The sequence below is a fragment of the Bos grunniens genome, chromosome X (assembly GCF_055505025.1).
Source record: "Bos grunniens cultivar Pamir isolate PY7600 chromosome X, Bosgru_T2T1.0, whole genome shotgun sequence".
In the NCBI taxonomy this organism is placed as follows: Eukaryota; Metazoa; Chordata; class Mammalia; order Artiodactyla; family Bovidae; genus Bos; species Bos grunniens.
In genome coordinates this window covers 53,698,714-53,711,756 of record NC_141194.1, presented here as the reverse complement: position 1 = coordinate 53,711,756, position 13,043 = coordinate 53,698,714, and positions in this window count along the sequence as shown.

Sequence of the window (13,043 nt, the reverse complement as noted above, 5' to 3'; positions counted from 1 at the left end):
CGACTTAGCAGCAGCAGGTTATAGACTAGTTATATGGTCAATATTAAAGGCTGAAAGTTACCAGGGCTACCAAGAAAGGAATTACTAATCTAGTAAATTGAAGATGACCATGAGAACATAAAGCTAGGGAAGAATAAATGTGCTAGAGGAAAGGAAATTATTTGGGAGATGGGAAAGCACATGAGGCAAGAATTCACAGCCTTTGGCATAAAAGACTTGAGTTGGAGCTGCAATTCTGATCATAATTGACAGGGTGAACATGGGCAAGTGGTTTTATCTCTGAGCTTCAGTTTCCTTGTCTGTAGAATGAGGGTGATAATGCCTATCTTAAGGTTGATGTTGCAGGATTAAATTAGGTGTAGTGGGCTCGGTTGATACACAATATAGCATAGTGGGTAGGCATGTGGGCTCAGAAGTCAGACTCCCTCAGTTGAAAACCTTGCTCAGCCACTTACAAGCTGAATGACTTGAAAGTGAAAGTGAAATTAGTTGTGTCTGACTCTGCGACACCATGAACTATACAGTTCATGGAAGTCTCCAGGCCAGAATACTGGAGTGGGTAGCCTTTCCGTTCTTCAGGGGATCTTCCCAACCCAGGGATTTAACCCAGGTCTCCCACTGGACAAGTTAAATAATGCCTGGATTTCAGTTTCTTCAACATCAAATGGTGACTATAGTGAATCTATCTGAATGTGTGTGTGCTTAGTCACTAACTCATGTCCAACTCTTTTTGACCCTATGGACTGTAGCCCACCAGGCTCCTCTCTCCATGGGATTCTCCAGGCAAGAATACTGGCGTGAGTAGCCATCCACTTCTCCAAGGGATCTTCTCAACCCAGGGATAGAACTTGAGTCTCCTGTATTACAGGCAGATTCTTAACCATTTGAGCCACCAGGGAAGCCAGTCTACCTGAATAGTTGTATTAAATTAGACACTACATATAAAGTGCTTAGAATAGTGTCTGGGTGAGTAAGTGCTTAGTAAATGTTAGCTGATATTATTAATGTGACAGGTATTTCAAGGATGATCATTGCATTATGAAAAAAACTGGTACTCAGAACTATCAGAAGAACAATAATAGTAATTGACAAATCCCAACTTATGATTTGAAGAAAACCTTTCTTGTCCTTCATCAGAAGCTCTTAGGACATATTATTAAGCTTTATAACACTGAATCTATTTTGTTACAAAGAGCTTAAGGGTCATGGTGTTGGGAATTAGAACCCAGCCCTTCACTGACTCTTTCTTAGCACCCAAATTTGCTCTCTATATAGTGTGTGTGTGTGTGTGTGTATATATATATATATGTATATATATATATGTATATATATATATATATATATATATATATATATATTACACTAAAATTTTTCCAAATTTGGCTTCTCACCATTGGAGTATTTGACCCTAAGTCTCATGTCCCCTCTCCCAAAGACCTGAGACTTAATCAGGGGTAATATTTTAAGATATCTAACTATCTTTGGTCTCAGCAGGAGCTGAATCTGGAAGGCCCCCTGCATGTGAGTCATTTCCCCATAGTTCCTAGATTGTAGGAAGGCATGGCAGGAGCCTAGGGAGGGGGAGGCTCAAGTGGCCAGGGCCAATGGGGTACTTGAGAGGCTTGTGTGTATTAAGCCGCTTCAGTCAAGCCCAACTCTTTGTGACTCTATGGACTGTAGCCTGCCAGGCTCCTCTGTCCATGGAGTTATCCAGGCAAGAATATTGGAGTGAGTTGCCATTTCTTTCTCCAGGGGAATCTTCCCAATGCAGGGATCAAACTGGCATCTTTTATGTCTCCTGCATTGGCAGGTGGGTTCTTTACCACTAGTGCCATCTGGGAGGCTTGGGGCAGTGCTATTTACAAGCCAGTACAGAAGTATTTTAATATTTTAACCCCAGAGAATTTTAATCACAGTGCATACCAGCTGTATATCAGTCCTGGGCCTAGGAGAACACTCTTAGCCATCTAGTCTGTGTCCACCCCTAGCACTGACATAGAGAATTCTTGAATTCCTTGAGATCCTCTTGTCAAATATAATTAGGCATACTGATAGTACTATGTTGTTGTTCAGTTGCACAGTCGTATCTGACTCTTTGCGACCCCATGGACTGCAGCACGCCAGGCCTCCCTGTCCCTCACCATCTCCCGGAGTTTGCCCAAGTTCATGTCCATTGCATCAGTGATGCCATCCAGCCATCTCATCCTCTGAAACCCTCTTCTCCTTCTGCCTATAGATAGTACCATGTGTACTCTATGCTGTGCTTAGTTGCTCAGTCATGTCCAACTCTTTATGACCACATGGACTGTGGCCTGCGAGGCTCCTCTATCAATGGGGATTCTCCAGGCAAGAACACTGGAGTGAGTAGCTATTCCCTTCTCCAGGGGATCTTCCAAACCTAGGGATCAAACCCAGTTCTCCTGCATTGCAGGTGGTTTCTTTACCATCTGAGTCACCAGGGAAGCCATAGATAATACAATAGTATTGCAAAAAGATGGTTTAAATAAGTCTCTAAAATCTTCTACCATTGACCTTTGAAAAGTGTGCTGATAGCACTACTAAAGTCATTCAGTCCTGTCTGATTCTTTGAGACCCCATGGCCTGTGGCCCGCCAGACTCCTCTGTCAATGGGGATTCTCCAGGCAAGAATACTGGAGTGGGTAGCTATTCCCTTCTCCAGGGGATATTCCCAACCCAGGGATCAAACCTGGTTCTCCTACATTGCAGGCTGATTCTTTACTGTCTGAGCCACCAAGGAAGCTTTGAATAAATTGTAATCCAGTAATACCTGTCTTCTTCACCTCATCCTAAGTCATGCTGTTCTGTTGCTGCTTCATTTATACTTAAAGCTAATGTGGAGTCACTGGATATGGGGATTGCAACTTTCTGATTTGGTAGAGGTAAGCTAGAAGGTTTTCAAGTAGAAGGTATCTTGTGGTTTGAGAATGGCCAAGGGTTAAGGTAAGTCCTCTCAGCTGTTCACATTTCTCCAGTGTTGGCTGCCAAGTGCAGATAGTGCCCTGAGTCACTTCTAATCTCCTGCTCCTGGGATTAAACTTTAGATTCAAGGCACTGGGCAGAGGAAGGGGCCCCAATGTGGACATGGTGCCCTGGCTGTGGCAGGAGAAGCAGCCCTGTGTCTTTGGGAGGCAGAGGTTTCAGTCTCCCGCCTTGAACCTCAAAGGCTCCCCTTGGCCACCCAGGAAACAGGCAGCACTGAAGCTGGGCAAGCAAGAAACAGCTGAACCAAGGCACCCATGTGTGAGGTACAGAAGGGTCCACCTATCCCACTTCATCTGTCCTCCTCCCTCCAGGCCCTCATCAGACTTGGGCTAGAACATTTTTCAGCTCACCTGCTCCCACCTCTACCTGGTGGAGGACTCACCTTCTCTGCCTTCCTGCCAAGCATCCTTACCCAGTTTCCAAGTGAACTGGGGCAGACCTGGAAGTTCCTTGCCTCAGCTGTCATAGGATTCCACTTGACAGAAAGTTCTTCCTGCTGGTGAGCCAATCTTGCTCCCCTATAACTTCCTTCCATACACCCATGTTCTGCCCTCAGGACAACCAACCAGACAGGACTGCTCCTTGTTCTCAGGAATTGTCCTTCACATATTTGAACACAGCTACAGCTGCCATTCTTGCTCCCTAGCCAGGCTTCTCCTTCCCAAACTAAATACCCCCATCTCTTTCAACCACTCCCTATCAATGCCAAAGGAGATGATGCTTATCTTGATGACTAAATAAGGCAGCTAATTGCCCAACTTGTGCAGCTTGGGTTTGATTCATACTTGTGAAACTTTGAATAAGTCACTTTGCCTCTCTAAGACTCATTTCCCCCATGTGTATGTTGGTTTTCTTCGTGGTAATGGAACGTATTTACATTCTGTGCCAGAGCTCATGGGACATAATGGCAAGGTTGTTGTTGTTGTTCAGTCACTCAGGTGTATCTGACTCTTTGTGACCCCATGGACTACAGCACACCAGGCTTCCTTATCCTTCACTATCTCCCAGAGTTTGCTCAAGCTCATGTCCGTTGAGTTGGTGAATCCATCCAACCATCTCATCCTCTGTCTTCCCCTTCTCCTCTTGCCCTCAGTCTTTCCCAGCATCCAGGTCTTTTCCAATGAGTCAGTTCTTCATATCAGGCGGCCAAAGTTTTGGAGCTTCAGCTTCAGCATCAGTCTTTCCAATGAGTATTCAGGGTTAAACCTGACTAACCATATTTTTTCCCTAGATATCTCAATGTGGTGTTAATAGGTGAAACTGCTCATATACTACAAAGAATTCAGTAATTGGTTCATGTCAGCTAACATATAGCTAACAAGATGTTTGTGTCATGTCATTTGTCATGTTATTGGTTATATTCTTAATTTTGCATGTTTCCACATTACCATTTTTTGCATTTTCTCTCTAATCTTCCAAATTATTAATGGCTCAAAAGTGGTTCATTCTAGTACAAAATCAGTGATGAAAAACCACAGTAGTTCAACATGCTAAGTTGCTTCAGTTGTGTCCGACTCTTTGTGACCCCATGGACTGTAGTCCGCCAGGCTTCTCTGTCCATGGGATTTTCCAGGCAAGAACACTGGAGTGGGTTACCATTTCCTTCTGCAGAGGATCTTCCAGACCCAGGAATTGAACCCACATCTCTTATGTGTCCTGCATTGGCAGGTGGGTTCTTTACCACTAGTGCCACCTCTCAAGGTAATATTAAAAACATAAATAATGAACTTGATTTTGGTATAAATATACAATGTGAAAATCAATGCATTAGGACAAGTAAATGTGAAAATATGATGATTTTATATAACAGTCAAAAAAGCTTTTAATTTACATTGCTACTTTTTCATGATTAATAGAATTAATATGTGGCTTTTCTAAGATTAAAAAAAAACATTTCTGCTAATGTAGCAGCAGAAATCAGGAAAGAGGAATTTAAAACAATGGCTATTTGAACACTGGCTTTTGTTGTGTGGAGATCATAGTGTTATTAAACTTGATCCACTGACACCACCATAGCCTTCATAACAGTTTCTTGGAAAGCACAGGGACCACTCTGGTAACCAGTCATGTTTCCAGAAATGGCATAAAATAATACTTTCTAATACTAGATTGATGAATATTATTACTAACAAGGTAAGAGGCCCAAATTACAATGGCATCAAAAAAATTGCTCTGCTTAGAACATATGCACTGCATTCAACATTCTTTTCTAAGATACTTATAACACTAACCACAAAGTCTGTGGCAACTATTATATTCATAAACGTTGAGAATAAACTTTTGGCATAAGCCTTTTGTTACTATCATACGTTGCATAATATTATTTGATGACACAGTGCAAGTTCTTGATATACATATTCAAGAAAAGGCCGCTGAATTTTTGTTCCATTAATCACTGAAATACCAGCCTTCAAGAGAAGATAATATTCATCTGAACTATAGAAATGATCCCTGAAAGTATAGTCTTAATATTCATTTACATAAAGATCATTTTGTAATGTGTGATAATAACTGAAAAAAAATAAGGCTAAAATCAATATTGACAAAGCAGCAGGTATGCATGCCACAGGAAAGGATCCTGCAGCCATATGAATAAAAGAAGTTGCACCTGAATGTCAATTCATACTTACAAGTATTCAAATAAAATTAGTGGTCAATAATATATGTCTTGATTTTTTTTTGATTCACTGTTGAAAATGAGGGTCAATATTGGAATTATGATAAGATACCTCCCATTGGAACTGAAGCTCCAATACTTTGATCATCTGATATGAAGAGCTGACTCATTAGAAAAGACCCTGATGCTGGGAAAGATTGAAGGCAGGAGGAGAAGGAGATGACAGAGTATGAGATGGTTGGATGGCATCACCAACTCAATTGATATGAGTTTGAGCAAACTCTGGGAGATGGTGAAGGATGGGGAAGCCTGGCGTGCTGCAGTCCATGGGGTAGCAAAGAATCAGACATGACTGAGCGACTGAACAGCAACTTCCCATTGAGTGTTCTTTTTTCATGATGCTAAGTGAAGAAATGGGCAGTATGTAGAAGTCTATCTTCAACAAAGATAAACTCTCAAGATTTTTGAGGAATGAAACAAAGTATTTCTTCATAACAGTGATAATACCAAAGACAATCTGTAGTATTTCAATAGAATAGTTCAAGTGGTATATCTCAGCATGATATTTTGCATTTTGAACAGCCTGAGCTTTTCACTTCAGAGCTTAAATATTACCATTTTATGGTATCAGGATTTCTTTAGATGACTTAAATGTGATACAAATGTTTCAGTCACTAAGAGTTTGACTTGGATAAGCTTCACTTATTGGAGAAAGAAATTCGGCATATATTAAAATCAGCATGTAAAAATGCTGTAATAAAATGTGAAAAAAATATCTTTCAGAGCTTAATTCAATCAAATAAAGGATTAGATTAATTTGCTACTATCTTCCAAGTTGAAACATCCACCTTTTCAGCTTTCCAGTGTAAATGCTTATCATCTCCCTGTCTGATGGGGTGCTGAATGTAGCCTGTAGTGAGAAATCATTTCATAATTTCTAGGTTAGTGTTCTGTCTGAACATGAATATCCAAAACTATCTGCCAGAGCCAGCAAATACTCACTACCATTCCTAACAACTTTAATTTGTGAATTGTTTTTTTTTAATCAAAATATAGGTAAGCAAAGAAACCGAAGGGATATAGATGGATGTTTAACTCCAGTCATTATTTATCTGGGTATGTGTCTTTGTGAAATATTGAAAATCAATTACCATTATTCATTGATTTTTAAAATTCAGTTCTCTCATTTTAGTTAGGTTTGTAATGGATATTTTGTGTGTGAGAGAGGAAAACATGCAAGACACTAACCTATATAATATGATTTGGGGGCTGGGAAACTTTTTCAATCCAAATATCTCCCATAAGCCTAAATTTAGGCCACCAGAGTTGGTTCTTTTTATCTTTTCATAAACAAAATGAAACGTCTCACTGGCATCTAGCCCATTAAGTTTTATAAGTTATCAATGCCTTATTTCAGATGAATTTATTAAACCTTTTCCCAAGCAATTGATAGATGAGAATGAATTTTAATAGTGAAAAAGGTGGGGCAAGGAAGACAGGCCCAGAGAATAGGATTAGAATCATCATCTAGGAAGCTATGAAACAATACTGATGCCCAACCTCCATCCTAGACAATCAAATAATAATAGTTCTAAAAGTTTGCAAATGATTCCATTATTCAACCAGGGTTTAGAACCACTAGTCCACATGCTTCCAGTCAGTTTTCTTTTATTGGTGGTTAAGGGGAGGGAGTGGATCCTGGGCTCCTGACAGGGCTGCAAAAGGGGAGATGCTGGGAAGAAAAGAGCAGGAATGAAAAGGAAGGTAGGATGGGCCCTTGTAATAAAACTGGTTTAATTTTCAGTTCAAATATTATTCAAATTCTTTAGTTAAGATGGAATAGATATGGTCTCTGTCAGTTTTGTGGAGCAGTTTGTTAATATGTCCACTATTAAGGGGTTTCTAAAGGGAACCAGCTAAGAAATTAGCAATAACCTAAACTGCTAAATGTTGGTAGCCACGATGTATGTAAGCAACTCTCTGCTGAGATGCTCTTGGGGAAGGATGGAATGCGGAGTGAATGCTAATAGGGAAGGAGGAAACACACACACACACATGAAAAAACTGCCCAGGCAAAATGGCTATAAAACTGTATGACTGAGGTAAATGTAGTGAGGCACTTGATGTTACTCATGGAAGGAAAGGAGACATGTTAGAGGAGGGACATCACTGTTAGTCTTTCTCTCCTACCTCTTTGCCTTCACGTAAGGTGTTCTTTCAGGCTGAAAGAGGGAGAGATAAAATAGGAAGGCAACCTGGTCTGACAGCTGAGATGAAGACTAAAGAGATTTTTATGCCGAACAAGAGGTGCAGGCTAAACTGCCAGGAAAAGCTTTCCAAAGTATGGCAAGGAAAACAAATAAGAACAAGAAAAAGAGAACAAAGATGTATTGTTTTATTTAATAACTTTATTTAAAAGCTGCCCTGAAGTACCAACTTTTAAAAGGAAATATTGGTTTCAAGTTGTTTTAAGATTAGCCATATGTTTGATATAAGGAGGCAGGGCAATTAATTACTTTTATTTTATTTTTTTTAATCTTTAAATTTACTTATTGTAATTGGAGGCTAACTACTTTACAATATTGTATTGGTTTTGCCATACATCAACATGAATTCACCACGGTGTACACGTGTTCCCAATACTGAACCCCCCTCCCACCTCCCTCCCCGTACCATCCCTCTGGGTCATCCCAGTGCACCAGCTCTAAGCTTCCTGTATGCTGCATCGAACCTGGACTGGCGATTCGTTTCTTATATGATATTATACATGTTACAATGCCATTCTCCCAAATCATCCCACCCTTACCCTCTCCCACAGAGTCCAAAAGACTGTTCTATACATCTGTGTCTCTTTTGCTGTCTTGCATAAAGGGTTATCATTACCATCTTCCTAAATTCCATATATATGCATTGGTATACTGTATTGGTGTTTTTCTTTCTGGCTTACTTCACTCTGTATAATAGGCTCCAGTTTCATCCACCCCATTAGAACTGATTCAAATGTATTCTTTTTAATGGCTGAGTAATACTCCATTGTGTATATGTACCACAGCTTTCTTATCCATTTGTCTACTGATGGACATCTAGGTTGCTTCCACGTTATGGACCAGAGTTCAGAATTCCCATGTGACTCTCAAGAAAGACATATGCTTTTCTACTTATCTTTGACGCTGTGCATACCCCCTGGCCCCACCAGTATCTTCTCTAGTGGAGAAACACTACTTCAGACAGCAGGGTGTAATGGAAAGCCCATGAGACACACCTGGCTTCAGACCCCAGTATTGCTCTGATGAGCTATGTGACCTTGGGCAAGGTACTTTGCCTTACTGATTTGTAATTTCTTTTTTTTTTAATTTTATTTTTAAACTTTACATAATTGTATTAGTTTTGCCAAATATCAAAATGAATCCGCCACAGGTATACATGTGTTCCCCATCCTGAACCCTCCTCCCTCCTCCCTCCCCATACCATCCCTCTGGGTCGTCCCAGTGCACTAGCCCCAAGCATCCAGTATCGTGCATCGAACCTGGACTGGCAACTCGTTTCTTACATGATATTTTACATGTTTCAATGTCATTCTCCCAAATCTTCCCACCCTCTCCCTCTCCCTCTCCCACAGAGTCCATAAGACTGTTCTATACATCAGTGTCTCTTTTGCTGTTTTGTACACTGGGTTATTGTTACCATCTTTCTAAATTCCATATATATGTGTTAGTATACTGTATTTATGTTTTTCCTTCTGGCTTACTTCACTCTGTATAATAGGCTCCAGTTTCATCCACCTCATTAGAACTGATTCAAATGTATTCTTTTTAATGGCTGAGTAATACTCCATTGTGTATATGTACAATAGCTTTCTTATCCATTGTAATTTCTTCATTTGTAAAAAAAGAAACAATAATACCCATTTGTCAGGATTTTTTTTTTTTTTTTGAAACTTACATGAGATGATGGATATATATAGTATGTTAAGCACATGTGCTGTGCTTAGTTGCTCAGTCCTGTCTAACTCTTTGCAACCCCGTGGACTGTAGCCCACCAGGCTCCTCTGTCACTGGGGATTCTCCAGGCAAGTACACTGGAGTAGGTTGCCATGCCCTCCTCCAGGGGATCTTCCCAACCCAAGGATCGAACGTGTGTTTCCTGTGTCTCCTGCATTGCAGGGAGATTCTTTACCCACTGAGCCATCATAGTAGATGTTTTTGTAATTACGATACCAGATGTTGAGTTGTATTTCCTCCTTGTTCATTTCAAAGGTATTGAAAATGTCCTGTAAAAGTGGAACCCAAGGTTTAAGGAAGACTGAAAATACAGTATTGAAGTGAGGAACCACAAATACGCCCAATTCACTGCAAAGAGACAATCTGAGTTTGTGAAGCTGAGACTTTCTTGGCAGACTCTAAATGGTACCACCTTTTATTTTCATGCATAAAATCTGAACCAGTATCTAGGCAATCCAAATACATTTTTCTTATTTGAGTAAAAGGGGATTCTTTATGAACTGAATACTTTAGGAGAAAGGCCAAACTATTGGTTGCACAAATTTCAGAGAGCATAGCCCTCAACATAGCTCTATATGCACCATCTCAGTTCCAGGATATTCAGTAGATGGTCTCAACAGAACACATTGTTTTGCTCACTGCCTCTATCTCAGTGATAAAGATAAATTTCAGCAATAAGGCAGATTATACAATGAATTGGAGGTATTCCATTTTGAAACTATGTAGTATTTGGAGCTACTAAGTATAGTTTCTCCTCTGGGTACCAGGAAACCAGTGTTTATAGATTTGCTGCCTCAGTATCCAGCACTTTTCAACCTAGCAGGCTTGATCCTATCCATTACACTACAATGACAGTTGACCAACATCCATTATCTCACTTTGGTATATTTCTGCCTATTTGGGCTTCTCTGAATCCTAGGTAGCCCAAGGATAGAGTTACCCACAGTACTGTGCTACTGCCTCACATCTGCTCATGAGAGCCCATAGTTAAATTTTCAGGAACTTTGCAAGGAAGTGGTTAAACTCAGTCATCATTAAAAATTATATCAATCAATTACACAAGTTAAAAAATATATATAAATTTACATTTAGAGAAGGGGCTTCCCAAGTGGCACGGTGGTAAAGAATCCACCTGCCAATGCAGGAGACACAAGAGACATGGGTTTTATCCCTGGGTCAGGAAGATCCCCTGGAGTAGGAAAGGACAACCCACTCCAGTATTCTTGCCTGGAGAATCCCATGTACAGAGGAGCCTGGCGGGCTACAGTCCATGGGGTTGAGTCACAAAGAGTCGGACACGACTGAGTGACTGAGCAAGCATGCACATTTAAAGAAGGGTAATAAATTCTCATTATTCATTAATTATTTTACTATATTTTTTATGATCTGTGATTTCAAAGTTATTTATAGCTGCTGTATCTATATGGTGGAAATACGATATCATGGTATACTACAGAACATCTCTTCTCAACTCTGCATTCAGTCACGCCACATTGGTAGCTTCAATTTGGCCATGGTGGGAGTACTTCAGTTCAGTTCAGTCACTCAGACTATTTCCAGCCCCACAGACTGCAGCATGCCAGTCTTCCCTGTCCTTCACCATATCCCAGAATTTGCTCAAATTCACGTGCATTGAGTCAGTGATGCCATCTAACCATCTCATCCTCTGTTGTTCCTTCTCCTCCTGCCTTCATTCTTTCCCAGCATCAGGGTCTTTTCTAATGAGTTGGCTCTTCTCATCAGGTGGCCAAAGTATTGGAGCTTCGGCATATGCTACAAATTAAGGTATTCCTCTCCCATCCCCCCACCCCCGAGAACTAGTTGTTAAATATTTACCAGCATACCACTGGACTTACCTCCCTTAAATCTCTAGGGAATCTGATGGCCATCATCTCAAGTGGCACACTAAGACCTCTCTCAATATCTCTGAACCCCAAACAGAATCTCCTTGTACAGCCATGTAATTTGTTGTTACTCCTCACTGCCTTCTTCTCATTCTCATTCTTCTCCCTCCCTCTCACTTTTCCTCCCTCCCTTTCTCTCTCTGTCTCTCTCTTCTATCTCGTCTTTATAAAGTGCAAGTCACTCAGTCATGTCCGACTCTTTGCAACCCCATGACTATACAGTCCACAGAATTCTCCAGGCCAGATTACTGGAGTGGGTACCTTTCCCTTCTCCAGGGGATCTTCCCAACCCAGGGATCGAACCCAGGTCTCCCGCATTGCAGGCGGATTCTTTACCAGCTAAGCCACAAAAGTATCTCTTTATATCTATTCTTAGGAACATGTATTGAACTAATTTATTCCCTTAAAGCCCTTAAAGCCATGAGTTCCATACCCTTTTAAAAGCAAAGAAGGAAAAAAATTTGGTTTCCACTGTAATCAGTGGAGATAGGCTGGCAACTTTATCTCTTCACTTATTCACGCATTCAAGAAGCTTTTGTCAAGCATTTACTATGTGCCAAGCAGCTGCTGCTGCTGCTGAGTCACTTCAGTTGTGTCTGACTCTGTGCGAAACCATAGCTCCTCCATCCATGGGATTTTCCAGGCAAGAGTACTGGAGTAGGGTGCCATTGCCTTCTCCGGCCAAGCAGCTAGGTATTGAGAATCCTGAGACTGTTCTTAAGAACCTCACAGTCTGAAAGGGAGACAGACAAGTAAATATGGAATAATCAGATACTATGATAAGTGCTGAAGTGGAAATATGTATAGAATGCAACCCACTCCAGTGTTCTTGCCTGGAGAATCTCAGGGATGGGGGAGCTTGGTCAGCTGCCGTCTATGGGGTAGCATAGAGTTGGCCACGACTGAAGCGACGCAGCAGCAGCAGCATAGAATGCTACAGAAAATGAGAGCAGTAAGCAACTAAAGTTTTCTAAGAAGAGTGAGGCCTGGGGACATTTTCACATAATAAAAAACATTTGCTGCTAAGCTGTTAAGTCACTTCAGTCGTGTCTGACTCTGTGAGACCCCATAGACGGTAGCCCACCAGGCTCCCCTGTCCGTGGGATTCTCCAGGCAAGAACACTGGAGTGGGTTGCCATTTCCTTCTCCAGTGCATGAAAGTGAAAAGTAAAAGTGAAGTCGCTCAGTCGTGTCTGACCCTCAGCGACCCCATAGACTGCAGCCTTCCAGGCTCCTCCACCCATGGGATTTTCCAGGCAAGAGTACTGGAGTGGGGTGCCATTGCCTTCTCCAAAAACATGTGAGTTGGTATTAAATGATGAGTAGACACTCTTGACCAGTACTCTTGCCTGGAAAATCCCATGGATGGAGGAGCCTGGTAGGCTGTAGTCCATGGGGTCACTAAGATTTGGACACGACTGAGCGACTTCACTTTCACTTTTTCACTTTTGTGTATTGGAGAAGGAAATGGCAACCCACTCCAGTGTTCTTGCCTGGAGAATCCCAGGGGCAGGAGAG